Here is a 20,690-nt window from a genome sequence, read left to right on the forward strand (position 1 = left end):
GCGAAGCCGCACTCCTGAGAATGAACAGAGAGAGAGCACGGACAGAGAATTACCGAGATTGTCATCTCTCCGTTCATTGTAAAGAAGAAGCGTGTGGCATTTGTGGGCGAAGGAACACTTTAGCATATTCGAGACAGTGAACAAGGAAAATGAAAACTTCTGAAGTTAGGACACGGTGGTATCAATAGAGAGCTTTAGCGCGTTCGTTATTCCGGTATACGCAGGCGGATTGAGTGGATTGCCGGGTGAGCGGAGGCGCAAACGGGAGTACCTGGATTGGCCATACCACCTTGTGGTGCCGAGCTCAACAAGTAAGAGACAGAGCTAATATTGCAGTAAGCAAGTGTAAAACATTTTAGCCATTTAAAGAGGCAACGTGTTCTCGATTACCCTACTGCCAAAAATTTATACAGGCAACGAAGTAGAATGACTTTAATTACTTCAGTATTAATTCTGGGCTTGGATAATGATTGACATCTTTGCCACTAGGAGGCGCCACCTATATAAATGCTATCGTTTTACGCCCCAACTTACCTGGAAATTCGTCCAATCAGCCTGCGTATAGCGGGATACCGGGCATGATAAAACTCTCTAATGTCTTCCTCTTGGCCCTGTGTGCCTGCACTAAAATTATTTTCAATTACTTTGTAAATGTGCCCAAACTACAGCTGTACTTCACGTCACCCACTCTGCGTTGGAAATCATTTAAAATTAATGAATGGCTAGGAAGTGCGGCTGCCTTAATCTGGTTCCGGCCAATTGTTGTCTCTTGTACGTTCAGTTGCAGCCGGATGTGGGACGCCAAAGCTTCTTAATATGCGACATAGACAGTCCACAAGGCGCATTCTTACAGCGACTGTATAGCCTAACTTTTATCTGCGTTTGGCACTCATTGTAGCTAGGCGCGAAATCCCGATTCCGACAATTATCACGGAATCATGCCAATTCGTATCGTCACCTGAATGTACCCTAATCACAGCCTAGAAATAAAGGCTCTTACATAAGCTATGTTTTGTGACTACCGACTCAGATTTCTGGTTCTAGACAATTTTTTTTTGTTTAATGTATCCGATATGCTTGGCTGACATTTAGAGCATGGAATATTACAAAATACCCTTACAGCTGCTCTGAGAGTATAATTAATCTATCTATCTATCTATCTATCTATCTATCTATCTATCTATCTATCTATCTATCTATCTATCTATCTATCTATCTATCTATCTATCTATCTATCTATCTATCTATCTATCTATCTATCTATCTATCTATCTATCTATCTATCTATCTATCTATCTATCTATCTATCTATCTATCTATCTATCTATCTATCTATCTATCTATCTATCTATCTATCTATCTATCTATCTATCTATCTATCTATCTATCTATCTATCTATCTATCTATCTATCTATCTATCTATCTATCTATCTATCTATCTATCTATCTATCTATCTATCTATCTATCTATCTATCTATCTATCTATCTATCTATCTATCTATCTATCTATCTATCTATCTATTCTTTGGCCATTCCCCCGGAAAGCTTGGTCTCTGGGTCGTCCATGGTCAAATGGGTAGCGCGTCGGGCTCCCGTGCTATAAGGGAAAATAGCTCTAAACCAACTACCGGACCAACTTTTGTCAAGGGGTATGTGGGGCTCCGTATCTATGAACCGCTCTTCAAAGAATCTCTTTTACGCCTACATAGGTCACTTGGGATACGAGACGGGTTTATGTGGCATGGATATGTAGCGCTCTTCAATGAATCTCTTTCACGCTAACTTGGAGCACTATATGCGCCACTCGATCTGTGCTGCTTTTCCATGCATATGTGCCAGTAGGTGCGTGCCACTCTTCAATAAACGTGTTTGACGGCAACTTCGCTAACAAGGCAATTGCCACAATGAATGTGCAGCTTCATAACGACAAAAACAAAATAAAGAGATCCTTTTAATTTCTCTAATGCCCGGCGGAATCGAACCCGCACTAAGCGCAGGCTTTACGGCAGCGCCGATCGAGGGGGCAGCGTGCAGCTGGCGCAGTGCAGCGGTATAGATGAACCTGGCTTCCGTTCAACGAGCCCATTTCACGATGGCCAATTTCTACCAGCCGATTGAACCATTACAGAACCTTTGAAATTCCTCCCTTGCCGTACAGAAACAAACCCACTTCGCACAGGTTCCTCAAACAAAGACAGCAGCCCGACGTCTTAGCGATAGGAGACACAAATACGGACACACTACACTCGGAGACACAAATACAATCGGAGACGCAAAGTATATGCCATTTGTCAATGAATGCCTTTCACGTCAGTGCTTTCGCGAGCTCCGTCATGAGTGCGCTGGATATGTGGCGCTCTTCAATAAACATCTCCCCAACTTGGGTCACTGAGTATGCTCCGCGGGGTGTGCGGCCAGAGAAGGGCCAATTCTTAGCGTTTCCATGCAACGGCGTGCCACGGATCTCGTCTCACAGCCCACGCGCGGAATTATCAGCAGTGCCACTAGATGGTAGAGCATGTGCAGGAAAAAAGGACGAAAAAGGAGCCTGGCTGGCGGATGACCCGTTTCTCAGATCTGAGAAACGCCGTGCATTTCGGAGGCCTCGCGCAGGCTTCACGGGCCTGCCCCTAGATGGCGCAGAGTGTTCGTGGGGAACACCGAGAGCGCAGTTCCGCAGCAGTTGTTGCCTTATATGTAAGGCGTTTCGACCGTGGCATTATGTTGTGTCGCTGCATTGCTTCCATGACAAGCGCATAACCGCCGAGAGGCATATTGAGATGGGTCCTGCAGAATTTACTTAAATATTTGTGTTTAATTGCTGCTACCTGCGGTTACATTTCTTTTTTATTCCGGTTGCTGCACTCTATTATTTGTATTAATTTAGCTTTTGTTATCTGTCGTTTTGTTCTTTCTTTCCTCTTTGCTTCCCTTCTTTCCACTTTCAATTTCTACGTTTCAATCACCTCCTGTTGTACGGGAGGCAGGTGCAGTGCCCACTCCAGGCGAAATTGCCCACCTCGTTTCCCCAATCTTTGACTCTATGTGAATTGTGGGTTATATTTTCTACTACTACTACTACTACTACTACTTCTACTACTACTCCTCCTCCTACTACTACTACTACTACTACTACTACTACTACTGCTACTACTACTACTACTACTACTACTACTACTACAACTACTACTACTACTACTAATAATAATAATAATGCCGAATTCGTCTGCATCAAAAAGAAATCATGCAACAAGAAATTATAGTATGGAAATGAGCGAATGAAATAGATTCGTCCTTCATGGCACTGCATTACAGCAGCCAAGTTACGAAGTCCGGCCTCACATAAATGGCATCTTTACCATAAAGATGGATGAGGTCGGCACAAACCGGGCGATGAAGAGAGAGTTACGCGTCGTGGAATGAATGCGCCATTAATCTGAATTTTCTCACACAGCTTTCCCCATCGGCCGGGGCGCTGTGCACTCGGAAGCAATTTGACTCAGAGGGAGTTCATCTCCGAAGAGCTCGTAGAGCGATTTCGCCAGGGTGCTGGTCAATTTATCCGTCTCACAGCCAAGGCTGAGACAGGTGGGTGGCAGGGCCAGTGCCGCTCTGATTAATCCGCCCCTGTCTGGCTGTCAGTTGCGCACTTGGTGCTCTGGGTTTCCACAAGGTGTAGAAATGCTGCCCCAAACGAATTGCGCGGACACAGTACGGGTCCGCCTCTGCTGACCGTTGCTCTATATTGGCAGTGCGGTGCCTTCAGCATTTTCTAGATCTTTTTTTTTGCGACCTGAGGACACGACATTATCTCGAATTGGGGCATGCAACAGTTTCAGAAAGACAGAACAGACATCTGGACACCTCTTTGTAAGTTTCGTGCCACCTAATACTGTGTTTTCGGCGACGTTAGAGGCAGTCTATATGATTTCTTCGTTCTGGGGCGCATACGAATAAGAGATCGCATTTCGCCGAACGAGCGGCAATTGTTAGGAGTCGAGATTTGCCCACTGTGTGACGCCAAGTGCTAAAAGTGGGGCAAAAACTTAATAACTTACCTCTTGAAGTACATCATATGAAATAAATATAAAGAATTTCTGGTGTTCACTTACACAAAAAGAGAAAAAGTTTAATTTCAGGCACGAACTTCAAGAACGCTATAGTAGCCAAAGAGCTGATTCTCTTCCTCCTGCCAACAGGCCTGCGAGATGCGCAGTGAGGGGGACGTGTGCCGCCTCGGGGCCCTTGTACACCGATGTCCGCATCACTACTGACTTGTCTCTCGTCCTATTTCTTTAAATAAGCTTTCCTTGTCCGCCCGTACAGAGTAGCAAACCGAAATTTTTCGAACAAATTTCCTTTCCTCAACTTCTCTTTTCCTCTCGCTACGTCCTTCTTTCCTTCGTATAGCTTGGAACCACTATAAACGCGGGAAAAAGTATCGCGTAACCGACACGCTAAGCTAGTCACGGTCGCTCGTAATCGCGGTAACCTTGTTTTGAAAAAGGACGCGCGAAATACTAAACACGATACATAGGCGAGAGCTTATATATGTGCTCCTAGGGAAGGAGGAGATTCGTGGTATACATGTTGAGAGGAACGTTCTCTCAACCTATCAGAGCTCGCCTGACATCCATGCTAGAGGGGTACGGCGTCGAACGAAAGTGACCGGTTCCGCGCGTTCGCAAGTCTCAAGGAAGTTTGGCTGCTAAGTCCTAGAAATTATTTTTTGTCCCGCCACCTCATTTCTCGTTTGCACATTATGGAATATGTAACAACTGAGCCCATAACGTCCCGCTACGGCAAGGTGGCCTACGATTTGCAGTTCCCAGCTTTGGTGTAGATATTACTTTAGTTATGTATGGTGCTATTTTTCATTCTTGTGGTCTTTTCAGATATGTGAACAATTTAAACCGTGTATTGTTCTTTCTTTACCTGTAACCTATTTATTTCAATTATTTTGTCGCCATGTGTTCACTATAACCTCTGTGCAGATTCTGTTTCGCTTCAGCCAATGTTAATGTGTGTGTAACTGGGAAAAGCGAAACGCGCGCAGCATGTCAGCATGTCCGCATGTCAAGTTCCCCTGGCAACCCCCTATATACTGGTTGTGCGTGTAAAGATGGAATAAAATTGCAAGTTTACCTCGCATTAGCGGCCTTTCGATGAGATTTTGTGTCAGGGCCGATATGTACGAACACTGTAAGGTGCCCTCAAGTAAACGGAGATGCGGGTGCCTTGTATTACAAAGCGAAGGTCTAAGTTTGAATGTCAGCAATGCTTCCTAAAGTCAGCACCAACCTGAAGTCACACTTAAAGCAGATAGAGGTAGAGTAGAGAGTACTGAGTGACAAGAGAAAAACAATGGAGTTAAACAGGCTGAGGCTTAATTGTTCACCCTTCAATGTGGAAAAGAGAGGGAAGGATGAGTATAAGATACAAAAAACACCTGTCCGGTACGCGCGCACATACACAATCATCAATTGTTCCTAACATTTTTAAAATAGGGAGTAGAATACACTTACTATACTGTACGAATTATTTCTGCATGAAGGACTTACAGCAATTGGCCCGTAATCCTGGTCTTTCTAGCCTCACACTTGGTTAAAAAGAAACATAGAAGGATAACGGCCCCCTTTTAAATTTACTTACGAGTACTCTTAACAAATAACAACAACGCACGTTTAAAACTTAAGCATAAAATTGTACATCGATGAAGGCGTGTTTTGAAACGGCTGTATCGCCCCCGTTTAACTCAAAAGCGTGATTTGGTGCAGATGCCTGCTCGCAGGCTTTGGGCGGCATTTTATGCTTTTAAATTTTCATATAAGCTCTATAAACAATTGTAGTTTAACATAATGGCCGGGTGTCGCCTTCTTGCGTTTTTCCAAGAATTTTTGAGTTTCGCGGTCAGTGAGGTCACAATGACATGGTCATAAAACGCCGAACGTATCTGTGCAACCATTTCCATGCATACGATTCGACCGCCTACTAGAATGCAAATGGCTATAGGAAGACAGCAGGGTCTTTTGGGTCAGTGGTAAGTAAGAGCCTATGTTTCATTAGCATACCATAACCTCACGTGTCAGGTTATGATATGCTAATGTCAAGATATGGTCAACGCCGCGGAACCCGTTAATATATTCTGGGCTTACAAAACTGGGCTGCCTTGAAGCTAAACATTTCGACAGAATTGCCTCTCTGGTTGGGAAATTGATTAGAACTTGAGACTGACTCCAACCAAATAACTGAGTTTTATTAGCCCGACGTTTCGGAGCCCATTCGGCTCCTTCTTCAGGGAGTTGTTCTTCGGGGGGTGGCGGTGTGCCGCTTTTAAAGCGTCTTTTTTGAAGAAAGGAGGCGGGAGGGGGGGGGGGGGACAACTGAGTTTTATTAGCCCGACGTTCCGGAGCCCATTCGGCTCCTTCTTCAGGGGGTTGTTCTTCGGGGGGTGGCGGTGTGCCGCTTTTAAAGCGTCTTTTTTGAAGAAAGGAGGCGGGGGGGGGGGGGGACAACTGAGTTTTATTAGCCCGACGTTTCGGAGCCCATTCGGCTCCTTCTTCACGGGCTAATAAAACTCAGTTGTGCCCCCCCCCGCCTCCTTTCTTCAAAAAAGACGCTGTAAAAGCGGCACACCGCCACCCCCCGAAGAACACGTCGGGCTAATAAAACTCAGTTATTTGGTTGGAGTCAGTCTCAAGTTCTAAAACTGTGCTGCCCATCGAATATAGAGCGTGCGTATGGATAATAGTGTTTGTGTCGAGTCGACATAACAGCTGACAGAATAGGCACCTTGATATCCAGAGCGTATACCGAACATGCAGTAGGGCGTATCGTGGAGGTAAGTACAGCTTGTTTTCTGGGCCGAGCACGTACCAGATTGTTTATAGCCTCGTAGCTCGAGTGTCAGCCGCACCGCTACTATCGACGGCAAGTGCTGCCTTCTGGTGACGACTGCGAGAAACGGGAAAAAATCGTTGTATTTGCGGTGGTCGTTCGCACACTGCTGTGCTTTAGAGCGCAGCTCATAGGCGCCGGTTCCTGGGTTGAGCGTCGGCGTCCCTCGGCGTAATCGTGCGAACGAGCTCGTTCCACTGCTCGCGCACTCATCGTCGTCGTCGTCTTCGACAGCTGGCTCCGATGCCACTCATCATGCCAACCTTACCATACTGCACCTCCTCCCTCTGCGAAGGTGCTGACGGCACTGGCCCCACTGCCAGTCGGTGCGGTGATTTCGGCGTCGAATTCCTTTCCTCAGTATATCGCGAAATCAAAAGACGTATACATCTGCGCTCGAATTTCGCATTATAGGGAGTATCGTAATCGTTGGACATTTTTTTCAGGTGTGTTCTTGTCGCATCTGCTGGGGCATTTGTTGTAGACGTTTTCTTACCACCTCTCCTGAGCGGGATGTACACTAATTGTTCACCCGAGCTTCACTGCCGTCGTTAGCTGCACAGTGCAACCAACGAACCAGGATCGAGCTCTTCATGCAAGAGCCCTGCGATCGACGTTCACGTAGATGCAAGAAGTTTGTGTTTGGGTTGAGTACGTTCGGCTGTGCGCACAAGGTTCCAGCGGCGCCTGACAAACGACGCTATAAAACAGTGGCATTAAATAGAAAAGACTTTGTGCCTATCAAGGTTGCTCGGTTTTGTATTTGTTTTGCTGTCGTGAACTACGCGAGAGTATGCGTCTTGCCTTTGCGCACTGCGGGCCTGTGGTAAAAGCATAACCGTGCCGTTGAAGACCTTTCAGCCATCGCTATGGTGAGACCGCTCGGTTCAATTTCCGAGGGGAAAGCCTGCGAGGTCAACTCGTGCCCAGCACGGCGTTCTGTATACGAAAGAAATGTGCGCAGAAAGCGTTCGGCTGCGCGAGTCGGCTTCGTAACTTGCGCAGCGATTGTTCCGTTACGGCACATAAACAAGACTGCACGCAACTTCACGGCTTTCGTGTCCTATGTTTTTCATGCACACGAATAAGTTTCATTGCAGTAAACCGGACGGCGAAAAGAAAAAAAAACGCAGTATATCACTAGCGTGCATATAAACAGGGCGGCATGCGCGTCAACATCTCACTTGATTTTTTTTTCTTTCTATGGCGCAATATGCGGGCACTTGAACTGTTGTAATTGTGCGACGCTCACACTCAGTCACACGAGAAGCGTGGTCAGCCGTTCCTAACACAGCGGGTGCCTCCTTCAGCGATGTCGTATATGGATACACAAATTATTGAGTCAGTCTCTACCGAGTGCGAGGGAGAAAATAATAAATAACTGGCAGGAAACTCCATATAAAATGTAATGCTTCCATCTTGTGCACACTACGCTGCCCCCCAGCCTAATTATTTATGTTGCTGCGTGCGTCCATTGTCGGTGTCAAATGCTGCGCACGCTTGCTTCGTGTCAAAGTCATATACCTAAACACGCAGAAGCTAGAGCTCTCCCTGCGACTGCCTTGCAGCTTGCAAAGCATAAGAAATAGCTTTGCTGTGCTCATATCGATCGCGGCACGCTAAAATAACATGGCGATCGAGATGACAAAACAAACTAAACATGTAGCACAACGTAGCGCACGGCACAAGCTCGATACTCGTCTATAAAAAGAAGTATCACGCACTAGATGTCGTCTTAGTATCATTAATCCAAAGCTTCAAGTCCTAGAAAAACGTCTATCGTCAGGCGGATCTCGCAGAAGAAAACTTGGCCAACTGCACGTCGCTACGTTGCAACTACAGTGAAACAGACGAAGCTGCAGCTTCGTTTAAGCGATGCCGTCAGCTGCTGTCGCTAAATAATCTTCGGGGTACATTTCTGTCATACGAAATGTGATGGCACTACAGAAGACACGCTTACAGGCATTGAGCGAAGGTTCCAGCGCTTTCGGAACGAGCCACCGCAGCTGACTGATAACCGTAAACGCGCTGCGGCCCTGTGGCGTGCGTGACGCTTCCACACTCCCCTTACCATCATCATCATCATAACAAAAACCTGGCGGCCACATATAGCCGCTGGAAATTCTGGTCCATAGAGCAAAAATTTGAAACAAAACAAAAATATACGTATGCAATTTTGCTCTCCTATAATAAAAAAAGGAAAGTGAGCCACAGTTCGTGTGGATGCAGCATTATGGGTCAAAAGCGTGGCAGTTTGGGCAAGTTTTAGTTTCTTTTTCTTTTTTTATGGCAGTTTTAGCGCTCACTCTGTTTTCCGTTCCCTTTGATTACCCCGACCTCCCTCCTTTTTTGCTCTTCCGAGCTGCGCTACAAGCCTAAAACAAGAATTATGGGCTTTCGCCTAAATTGTGCGAAAGAAGCTTCAGTGAAGTAACTTTAATGCCATTACGACATGGAAGAGACAGTTCATTTTATTTAAACGAGAATAAGCGACGGTCGAGTGTCATTTTTGACGCAGTAAAAGTTAAATGGGCAAAGATACACGCTTCTTTACTAGCGTGCCACGCCACAATATTAGATCTCCTGTTCCGATCTAATACCAATGTCTAATTAATTTTCGATCGGCTCAGCGCGCTCCTCGCAACCACCAGCGTTTATCGCCTGGCTATCTTTCTTTATTCTCTCGCTTACCGACTTCGCAATTAACGGTCAATAAAAAGAGGCCACGCAGCCTTTTCTTCACCGGCCATACATTTCCCCTCTCCGAGGCCCATTTAGCTGGAGTGCCTTTCTTCTACTGCGAAATATATACGGGAGACAGAGGCGAAGATCGCGAATCCAAACGAGCGAAGAGTGCTGGGGGATCGGAATTCAAAGACAAATATCCGGCGGGAATCCGGCGACGCGTTTCGCTGTGTGCCCACGAGGGAGGGCTCGAGAATCTGCGGAACTTCCTGCAATCGGGGGCGTGATTAAAATGGAACATTCTTTTTCTTCTTCTCTCATCGTCGCCTTTCTCCATGCTAACGTCGTCTTTTCTCCATTCCAGCGCGGCTGCCCATCGGACTGCTCCCTGTTTGGGGGTCTTTCTGCTATATCTTGTCTCCCTCGGCGTGGCCACACTACGGTGCTGTGTACGTTCGGTTCTCTCTCTTTTTTTTTTGCGTATCCGCATTACATTATGGTTGCATCGTTTGTGAGTTGTGCTGACACGCTCATCGGAAGCCAAGCGCGGCTGTTTTGGTTTGATGGCAAGGAGGGGATGCCATTTGTGGGGTGCGCTGTCGTGAGTCACGCACCCGCTTTTAATTAACCCTCAGTGCACGCCTTAGCAAAGTGCCGCGAGAGGTCGCGTAGTCGAATAAAAGAGGTCGTTATATAGACGACGAAGCGATTTGGCGAGGAGACCGGAGCGGGCTGACGCTGGCGAGAATTTTGGCGAAAAACAAATCGAGCAGTTTTGGAGAGGGAGCCGCAGTGATATTAAAAAAGGAGCATCAGCAGTGCAGCTTCTTGTTTGACGTAAGTACAGCTGCTTTCTTTGGCAGAGGCAAGGAGCGCGAACTTTAGAGAAATTTCTGGTTCTCTATTTTATCACGAGGAACTTAATTTTGAGCTATAGGCAGGAGAAGAGGACGCGTTTCCCTTTAAGGATGCGTTTTACTTTGGAGGGATATATGCGGAGTCTGTTTTCAATATATTTGATTACATGAGCATTACGGGAAACGCGTCTCGTATATTTACTAGAACGAAGAAGGATCGAAAATTGGGCCATGATAATAAGTTATTACCCATTCGGCGCGTTATCGTAATGCTGTTCTTTCATACTCAAGCACAGCGCTCAGCTTCTTAAGTGGCCATTCTGATTGTTAAATTGAAGCAAGAAAATATTCTGAAAAAGTATTATATTGTCATAAGAGACCTCCCTTGCGAAATCATATGAGCAGTGCAAATCCTTCTTTCCACTATTGTCGACTGGAAACACAAGAAGGAAATGTATGCATTTATTTTAATAATCTTTGTAACTCTGCATACTATAGTCATCAGAGATAGATAGAGGGAGAAAATAAGAGGTGAAAGGCAGGGTGGGTAACCAGATTAGTTGTCCGGTTCGCCACTCTGCACAGGGGGATGGCGTAAGGGCGCAAAATATGACAAAACAAGCTAAGGTAAAAAAACAAAAACAAGAACAAAACGCATCAGTTCGCACACGCTATAGTTTTTCGGTCAGTCGCGCTTCCTTTAAAAAGTAAACTAGCGTTTTTAAGGCTGTTCGGACGGACGTCGACTCGAACCGTGGATAGACATAACATTTTGCAGGTGAAATATAGCTATGACTTGCACATAGTATTCTGCATAATGCGTTAAGTTCACTCGCACGCACCACGCGGACAGCAAATGTCCACATTAGAACTGAGGGAAGTGGACGTTTCAATTCTGCGAACGCTACGTCACGTACACGTATGCGTGACACCCTTGGAGTGAAGTCGCATGGTAATCAGTAAATAGTCTGTGTAAAAAGAATGAGTCATTAAAGTCAGGGGGGGTGGCGGGGGGACCAGGTGTTCCCACAATTTCTTTAAGGAACGGCTTGGCCTCACCTCAGCAGACCAAGTGTAGCACTGCGTGGCCCATTGAACAAGCACTGGAAATGGTTTGTTTCAGAATGGACCATTTTAGGGAGACTTTGAGCACTGGAAAGGATGTAATATACAGAGGCGCACGACTTGCAGAGATGGTGCGCAATCGGTTCCTGCATGCTTGCGTAGCATGATCACCTACTTTCTTGAGGCCTTAGCTGTTGCGTCAATAAAAGTCAACAGCTAAAGTACTCATTCATATAAATCTGTGTGTGGTTTCACGGCATGAAATATTCTTCACCTACTTGTGAGCACACTTAGCCAAAGTTGCCCACTATTTTTCTACATTCGTATTGCACCGCACCTAAGTTTGAGGAACCGAAACAAGGCTTCGATGGCTGAAAACTGATCTGATTGGATGACTCGCCAGAGGTGGAGTGTGAAAATGGCATGAGGCAAGAGTTGTTGAACCAGTTCATGTTTTCGGAGAAACATTGTCCCAATTTAGAGCGAGATGGTTGATTCCTTCAACAAGCACGCTGTGCTTAGGTTGGACAGGAAATGAAAACCTATGTACCAAATGAAGATGAATAAAATTTTGATTTTATTTGATGATAAAGTTTTCTTATTGTCAAAAAGATACAAGTTTTCTCTCTAAACTTAAAAAAGCTGTCAGATTTCAGAAAAAGAAGCGCGTAATTCATGATGCGTTGATTTACATAACCCGGTATTCTATATGAAGAATTCTGTATGTAGAAAACCGGTTAGGCTAAACTGGTTAACCTCCCTGCCTTCCTTCTCCACTTTTTTTTCCTGTATGTTTTCCACCAGTAGCGCCCGAGACCCGAACTCAAAATCAAGAACATTAGCGTCAACTTCGAAAAGCATGACTTTGACGGAAGCCTGTTCTTTAGCGTATTAACCGCTATCCAAGAAGAGAAGAAAGCCTATCGAAGGAGTTCTCTTTTGCTCTAAAATATGTTGTATCCAAGAGGGAAGAGCGAGATGGCTAGACGAGGAGTCACATAGCGCATATTCTTTATCGCCTCTCAGATGCCTCCTGTATGTAAGAGAAGAAAGCCATACGCTGCCATTTCACGACCGCGCGCTGTCATGAGGAGCTATCTCACCCCGCTTTCACTATACGGCAGGATCTACAACGTCTTCGCAATAGTGCAAGCGAAGTTTGCGGCAGCAGGCGGCTTCAGGCACCTCCCACTTCTGCTTATAGTGTCTCTGTGCATCCAACCACGTGCACTCGGTGCTCACTCTCTTCCTCTTTCCATTTTTCTGTTCCCCTTTCCTTAACCCCAGTGTAGCGTAGTGAACCAGATGCTTGTCTGGTTGACCTCCCGGCCTTTCCTCTCATCTCCTTGCTTTCTATCTCCCTCTTGTATACATGTGGCATGTCTCATGGTAACACAAACGAGCGCCTGCGGCCTGTTCACTAACACTGACACTTTCTGCGTTGGTGTTAGTAGGGGGATACCGAACTAGCTGTGTACTGTTACTGCGTATAGCCCCAGTGTCAATGTTGACCCAGTAGGACTGAGGCTCATCGGTTCGGGCTTGCACTGTCGATTTGCGATTGAGGTGTGTCAATCATGCGTCGTCTCCGACGACGCATGGTTGACACACAATGGTTGTCTCCTTTCTGAAAGACAACCATACAGCAGCCGACATTTTTTTTTCTGTTGACGTCGAAGATCTTTACTATTCAATACCGCATGATGAGCTATTTCGCATTGTGATGACGTGCATCGAAGAAAGCGGCGAGGTAGATTTTCGCAATGCGACCGGGTTGTCCTTGGGAAGTTTCATGTCCCTTCTTGAATTTTATTTAGGTGCAACTTTTATCCGGTTCGAAAATAACCTTTTTATCCAGAAAAATGGTGTGTGTATTGGTTCATGTGTGGCGCCTGCTCTTTGTAATATTTTTTTGTCGTTTGTCGACCGCACTCTTAGAGAGCCTTAAACAATGACTCGGTTCAAATTTTTAGACATGTTGACGAGTTTCTTGTTGTGATAAAACAGACTAACAACGAATGCTCCGTTACGGTAGCTGACATTTTAACTCTGTTCAATGACAATGGCAAAGGTTTAACTTTCACACATGAGCTATCTAGGGACGGTAAACTCAAGTTTTTAGACTTGCAGCTATCCTTACAAAGAGGCCACGCCTGTTGGACGTACTCGCCACGTGCACGTAAGGAACTTTTGCCCTACGCGTCTGCGCACTCAAAGACTGTGAGACGCGTCATTGCTTTGATGTGGTTAGAATATGCGCTAATGAAATCTTGCCATCACTCTGCGAACCTGAGTTTCATTGCACAGTTAAATAGGCTGCAGGCTGCTGGTTACCCAAGCGTGGTGGTGACGTCAGTCTCGGAGGTATTGCTACAGAAACTGAAAGGGAAGAGGCGCAAAAGTAACTGCATCACACAAAAGAAGAGGCCTGAAGTTGTGCCGTATTGCCACAGAGTGGCTCACAACCTAAAGAATGGCGCCACTAGATGCCAAATTCCGGTAGTGTTTTCCGCTCCTCAGAAACTGTGAATGTTGTGCAGCCGTATTTCTAAAACAAGTAAAAAAACCAGATTGCGAAAAGAACTACGCGAAGTTTGTAGATTGCAGCGTCCGTGTGGTTTATAAGATTCCCTTGTCATGTGGCAAAGTGTATGTAGGGCAGTCAGGCCGCTGTGTTAACGAGCGCCTTAGAGAACATGAGCGATTCATACCAACAGGCACAGGTTCCCATTTGGCTCAGCATTGTAAAATATGCAAGTGCAAAGCCATGTTTCGTGATACCACGATATTGAAAAAGAGCCGTGACACCACCGCCCGAGAGTTATCGGAAGCATTATTTGTTCAGTAATTGGGGTCACAGTGCATTAGTGTGCCTTCCTTAACCTTGTGAAGCGCTGAATTTTGTTTTTTGGATTCTGTCGCATGAGTGCGCTCCTGTGTCGGATGTTGGTGGCTCCACCGCATGATGCTCACTGCGCATGTTCCTCTAGTTTCAGCTGTCTATAAAGGAGTGACGCAATAACATGATGTCAGTTGAGAGTAGCGCCTTGTCCTGGGGGGGGGGGGGGGGTCGTCTTTTTTGTGTCTGTTGTTTTGCGCTAAACAAAGTATTCATGGATTCGCACCAACTAGCCCGACAACGCATTGTGCTGAACTTTGTCTTTAGCCATTCAAAGCAGTGTTCTTTTGTGGTACTAGAGGGTTTCAAGGCACATACGAGAGCTTCCACATATTCTGTGAGCTCCGTGTCTTCTGCTTTTCGTAGAGGTGCCCTAGAAAATTTCTCTTTGGCTAGAAGGTCTTTGCCTAGAACGCATGCAATCTCGTACTGGTATCGCATAATTCTCATCTTTGGCTTCTGCAACCTGGGCGTGAGGTGCTCAAGACTCTTCGAAGTGAAGATGGGAACCAACGGCTTATGATCCGTCTCCAGCTTGAACCGCTTGCCGATAAAGTAATCGTTGAGCTTGTCAGATGCCCAGACTAAAGCAAGAGCCTCTTCCTCAAATTGAGCGCAACGCTCTTCGGTCTTTCTAATCTTGAGGCATAAGCGATGACAGAAAACTTGCCATTCGTTTGCTTCTGCCGGATTATTGCCCCAAGTCTGAAGAACAATGCATCTGCAGCGACGATTGTATCTCCTGATGGATCACAAACTCTAAGAACAGGGTAGGACGAGAGCACCGACTTCCGTCTGGTGAACGTCTGCTGTTGTGGAGCATCCCTTGCAAATTCCTGCGTCTTTGACAAGAGTAAGTGGTTGCTGGACTTCAGAGAGATTGGGAACAAATATAGCGAAGTATGCTGCCATTCCCAGAATTCTCTGCAACTTGGTCCTGTTTCTTAAGTTCTACATCTTCCAAATAGTTTCAACCTTCTTTTCATCGGGTCATGTTCCATCTTGGTCTAGCCAGTGTCCAATAAAGTGAGACGTTGGACATTAAACAAGCATTTGCTTTCGTTCAATGTCACTCTAGCCTTGCTGAGGGGCTGAAGTATATTCTGAGGGTCTTATTGTGCTCATAATCGTTAGAAGCCCAGATAAGGATTGTCGTGCATGTGACAGACAACTCTATATATACCTTGTAAAATACATGAGACCTCGTTCTGGGAATGTTCAGGAGCAGACGCAATTCCAAGCGGTAACCGGTTGAAGAAGAAGCGCCCAAAAGGTGAGATGAATGTGGTGATATTTTTGGTATCACCACAAAACAGGATTCGCGAAAATTCACAGCTAGTGCTCAATATGCGGAAAATTATAGCTCCAAAATTATAGCTCCACGTGGCGGTTCAGTTCTGTGAAGTCCACTTAGATTTTACCGTCTCCGGAGGGCTTTGGGACGACTGCCATTGGTGTACACCGCTCAGTTGGTTCATCAAAAGGTGATACGAAGCCTATTTTTTTTGCATTCATTGTAGTTCCAACTTGTCTTTTCATAAAAAGAGATTGGTATGCACCTCGAAGAGTTGAGCGCGAAAACTTTCAATCTTGCTTGCAACAGAATCCGCTGTTTTTTGTAAAGCTTGCTGAGTCCCTGGAACAACGCGGGAAATTCTTCTTTCGGGTTCACTTTATCAGCGATGTCCTTTATAAATGTAAAAATCCGTTGTTCCTTCATCGTTGGCTTGCCTAGAAACGGAATGCGGACCCCTTCTAGGACATGAACATCCTTAGTAGTCATACGGTCACGGTAGAGTTCTGCCACTCGTGCGGCTGAAAGAAGCTTTCCATGGCAAAAAGCTGAGCTAGTTGGTAAGGATTCATAATGCAAAAAATGGTAAGGCGTGCAGACACGGACACAAGAGAAATGGGCAACACGAACGCGAAGAGTGTGAGTTCGTGTTGTCCACTTCTCTTGTGTACGTGTCTGCACGCCTTACCCTTTTTTGCACTATGAAGCTTCCCATGTAGATTATGTAGCTGGTGAGGAGGAGCAGAGCGAAAAGGTCTGTCCTTGAGGTCTGTAATATTTGCTTTGGGAGGACAGTTTCGTCGATGCCAGTGTCAATTTTTGAAATGTACTGGCTCACCTTGAACCAAGGCTGTCGCCTTCCAAATTCCAGTATCGGACGTCTTCATTGCTCCGAGGAATTCTGCTTCTAATGTTATTTCTTGGGTTTCGACACAATCTAGCCGCCCGACATGCATACGAAGGCATAAGGAGCCTTTTTCGGCAATTTCTGCTGACTTCCGAATGTGGTGGGGGAGAGTGCGAGGATAACGCTCTCGACCGCCCCAACGGCATTGTTTTTGTAGGCTGCTTTTACCGGAGGATGAAGGTGGAATTTTGGTGCCACGTGAATAACTGCCGCTTTTGTCCCGTTTCGAAGTACGCCAACTGATGTGGGGACCGGATGCAACTTTAGTCACAGATGGCACTTCCTTGTGGAGCTGTCCTTGTTGCTTACGGACGCTCTCGGTCCGGCAGACGAACTCAAGAGCCATTTCAAGGCTGAGGTCCGCGTCGAGTTGATAGCTGCTTGTATTTTATCTCATCTACGAGATGATCGTGCGCAAACTCTTGCCAAACAGCGCTGAAGTCGCAATTTTTCGAAAGTGTGTGAAGCGCAGTAACGAAATCTTCAGTCGACTCACCATTTTACTGTACTCTGGCGTTGAATCTGGCTCGTTAAGATATTACGTTATGCTGCCAAATAAAGTATTTGTAGAACTGCTCCATGAGCGGGTCGGATTTTTTTAAGTACATTTAAGAAGGAGCAAAGGTGGCGTAGATTTCCTCGGCTCGCTCGTTAAAGATGTAGAGTAGCGCGCCGACTTGATGTTTCTCGGGCTTCATGCACAACGCTGAAGAGGTTCGGAAACGTTAGAATCTTTGTTTCCACTTCGGCCACTCATTTGGCGACGAAAGGTTTCAGATATCCGGTGTTTGGATCACGATCGAAGCCATGGTCTTGAACGACAGTGGGGTCACGCAGCTTGGGTTCCGAGGTGTGTGTGTAGGGAGCAGCTCACCAGTGCTATCTTGCTGGCATCGTCCTTCGTGCGAAGGTTGACAAGGAGCCGATGTCCGCTGGTAGCACCTGTTTGTTCTTCGGACACTTCAGACACCACATTGCAGCCAGGACGGAAGAGCGAGAGGGCCAGGCGAGGAGTCACATAACACACGTTTTAAATCGTCTCTCAGACGCCTTCATTATGAAGAACAAGAAGAAAGTCACGCGCTGCGAGATCGCCTACAATGCACCGTCATGAGGAACTATCTCGCCCCGGTTTCACTACATGGCTCAAGCGTCTTCTCTTTCGTTAGATCACTATCATCACTAGATGGAAATATCTGCAACAGGATTGAACGAGGGCTCAGTACCTTTGCGACGAATAAACCTCGTGAGATGCCGCGACAAGTTGCTTTCGCTTGAAGCAACTCGTCAGGTTTAATGTACTGCACCCAACGCTCGTATTTTTCTCGCATCTGAGATTTAGTTTTATAGCTTCTTTCACTTTCAGAGCACTGTACGGATTCCGCTGCGCGGTCGATTGAAATCATTCGAAGAGCGTCCAGTGGTTGACCTTAACGACGCCGCATGACTGCCTCGGATCGAAGAGAGCGTACGAGAGGACAGCTGCAGTTTGACGGTCCTTAAGGTCTGAGTACGCCCAAAAAGGAGAGACTAGCGCAGAAAGAGTAAAGAAATGTAAAGGCGATGTCCCCACAGAGTCCACGCCTTTGCTGGACGTCGTCGTCGGTCACGCGACGTGGCAGTCCCTGAGCGGCGTTGGCCGCGCCTCCCATTCCTCCCCCCTCCTTTGTGCTGTCGATGTTTGTGCCGAGCTAGGCGTGTGCGTGTCCGCATGAGTCGACAGGCAGACCCTGCCGACTTGATCCCGATCGCGTGATAGGTTGCGCGCGCTTCGATTGCTGCTTTCACTAGCTCAACTTGCTTGGTTCACTTTAGCGAGATCGCGTGCTGCACAAGGAGAAACGTTTGTTTACTCAGAATGTAAGTGGCCAATTTTTCTGTGACATTTGTTTCTTCCTATTCATTACCGTTACGACATGGATCTCTCTCTCAGCTTTATTGTTCCTGTTTTAGTTTTGTTGCATATCTTAGTCTATGATATTTATTTTTGATGTTCTTGGCGAAGCCGCGTGTCTTCGGTGGCCTGCGTTCTTAAGATGGCGTGATTTAGCTAATATCGTCTCGTTTTGCTTTACTAGTTACATATGTCCGAATGTTAGTTATTGGCCATTAACACTTGTTAGATACAGTGATCCTTCCAAGAAGTCAACGTTTTGTGATCGTTCCTGTAAAGTTAAACTTTTTGATCACTCTCGTTTTTTTTTTCTTCGAAAAAGCACATAGGTAGCTGATCTTCACAAGGCAGCGCTGGTCACTACTCGAGCCGAACAAGAAGAACTGCTATAACTTAGAGGTGCACTTATGAAATAGACATTACTCAACATATCAGCAGGCATGGGAGCACACCTATGTGCTATTTTTCTGAAGCACTCTGGAATAAGGTGCAAGCGCTGCATTTTAGTCGAAATGTTGGTGTACAATTTTGAACTATGTAATTAAAACATATATTTCATTCACCGGTGTTCTTTAACGAAAACACGAAATGTTCGCATGCAGTAAGGTCTGTTGATCACTGCAGATTGACAATACAGCGGCAGCCTAATATCTTAAATTAAATCTTCGCACAGCTTACCTATCAGCAAGTGCATTCTGCTGTAAAACGAGAACCCGCTTCCGAAGCTCCCCTTGACAACTCGCGCTGCGCTTTTACTGTAGTGCACCGCATTTCTTCTTTTTTTTTCATTGCGTTTTGATAGGAGGTCTGTAATACCGCTTCGAGCCTTTCCACCTTTCCTCGCGTAAGAGTCACATAGCCATACTACTCCTGCCACGACAGTGACAAATGGTTTATTTTTTTCTCCCTATCTTCTATTAGCATTATCGCGAATAACGCGAATAACGGACTTAAGAATCGCGCCGTTCAATCAACGATTATCACTTTTATGCACAGTAGATGTGGCCGCTTGATCATTTGCAATAAGCCTCTTCAGGGGCATGTACACCAGACATTTCCCAATTATTCGAAGAGGCCGCAATTTATTCCGCGCGTATAGGAGGAAAACAATCAGCGAACCGACTTTTACTTATATCTTTGCATTACCCAAGTGGATGCAGTTATTGATTTAATAAGCATGCAGTGACATTGAATCTACCGGATATAGTTCGGCTTGCCTACATCTGGTCCTTTTCACAGGAGTTTCAGTCAGGGCAGCTCCAGCCCCAAACAGCCCGCAAAGCCCACGGGACGGAAAGGTCAATCTATACACGTCACGGTGAGAGATAACACAGAGCTCTCTTTTGGGTCGGTTGGGGTGGGAGGGTGGAGGGGTGCAGGGGCGCGCTGCCTTGCGCTGTAAATGTAACGCTTTACGTCACTGCGTTAGCTCTACGGGATGTAGCAGGTAGGACTCAATCGAATGACGCAGGCTGCGACAAGCTACACCCATAGCGGGCCTCGTCCGTTATTGGTTGGTTAATTTGGAGCATTCTAAGAATTCTTATTGGAACGTGTTGTTCAAAGGTAGGGCAGATATGAGAGCGTGGCGCACATCTTTAAGAAACAGCTATATAAGTTATAAGTTAAGTCCTTACGCGATCCGATGTGGATATCCAAAAATGTCGTTACTATATATATGTATATATGTATATATATATATATATATATATATATATATATATATATATATATATATATATATATATATATATATATATATATATATATATATATATATATATATATATATATATATATATATATATATATATATATATATATATATATATATATATATACTGCTTCCTATATACTATATATAGGAAGCAGTGCCTCATGGCTTCATCAACTTCGTTTGCAGGAACGTGTCCAGTTCAAATTGGGCTTTATAAATGATTCTGGAAAGTCGCACGGCGCATGCTGACCATTCTTTACACATGTTAGGCAGCAGACTACTGCTTCTCGCAAGATGTAAAGGTAGCTTTACTCGGTAGGTAGCATTACTCGAGACCGTAAAAAAAAGAAAAAGTTTTTTTTTTGTGTGCGTGTGTGTGAAGGGCGATTGTTCTAACTATTTTGTGCAAATATGTCACAACTCAGATATTTAGTTTTATTTTAACTTTCATATAGGCATTTGTAGGAAGTATT

At 45.6% G+C, this 20,690-nt stretch overlaps 1 protein-coding gene across 9 annotated transcripts in view; it reads left to right on the forward strand.

The window, feature by feature from the left end:
• Nucleotides 1-20,690, forward strand: part of LOC135914717 (chondroadherin-like) — a 660,669-nt gene that overhangs the window by 510,773 nt on the left and 129,206 nt on the right. For 3 of the 9 annotated variants that reach the window (XM_070533923.1, XM_070533919.1, XM_070533924.1), the window contains one exon: nucleotides 9,949-10,033. The exons of 3 other annotated variants lie outside the window; for them this stretch is intronic. The gene's annotated coding sequence lies outside the window, so the exon portion shown is untranslated. Of the gene's footprint in view, nucleotides 1-224; nucleotides 312-9,948; nucleotides 10,034-10,309; nucleotides 10,422-20,690 lie in introns of those variants that run through there. 3 more of the 9 variants (XM_070533921.1, XM_070533917.1, XM_065447657.2) reach the window with 3 other exon arrangements.

Source organism: Dermacentor albipictus, chromosome 2 (assembly GCF_038994185.2).
Source record: "Dermacentor albipictus isolate Rhodes 1998 colony chromosome 2, USDA_Dalb.pri_finalv2, whole genome shotgun sequence".
NCBI classification, from domain to species: Eukaryota; Metazoa; Arthropoda; class Arachnida; order Ixodida; family Ixodidae; genus Dermacentor; species Dermacentor albipictus.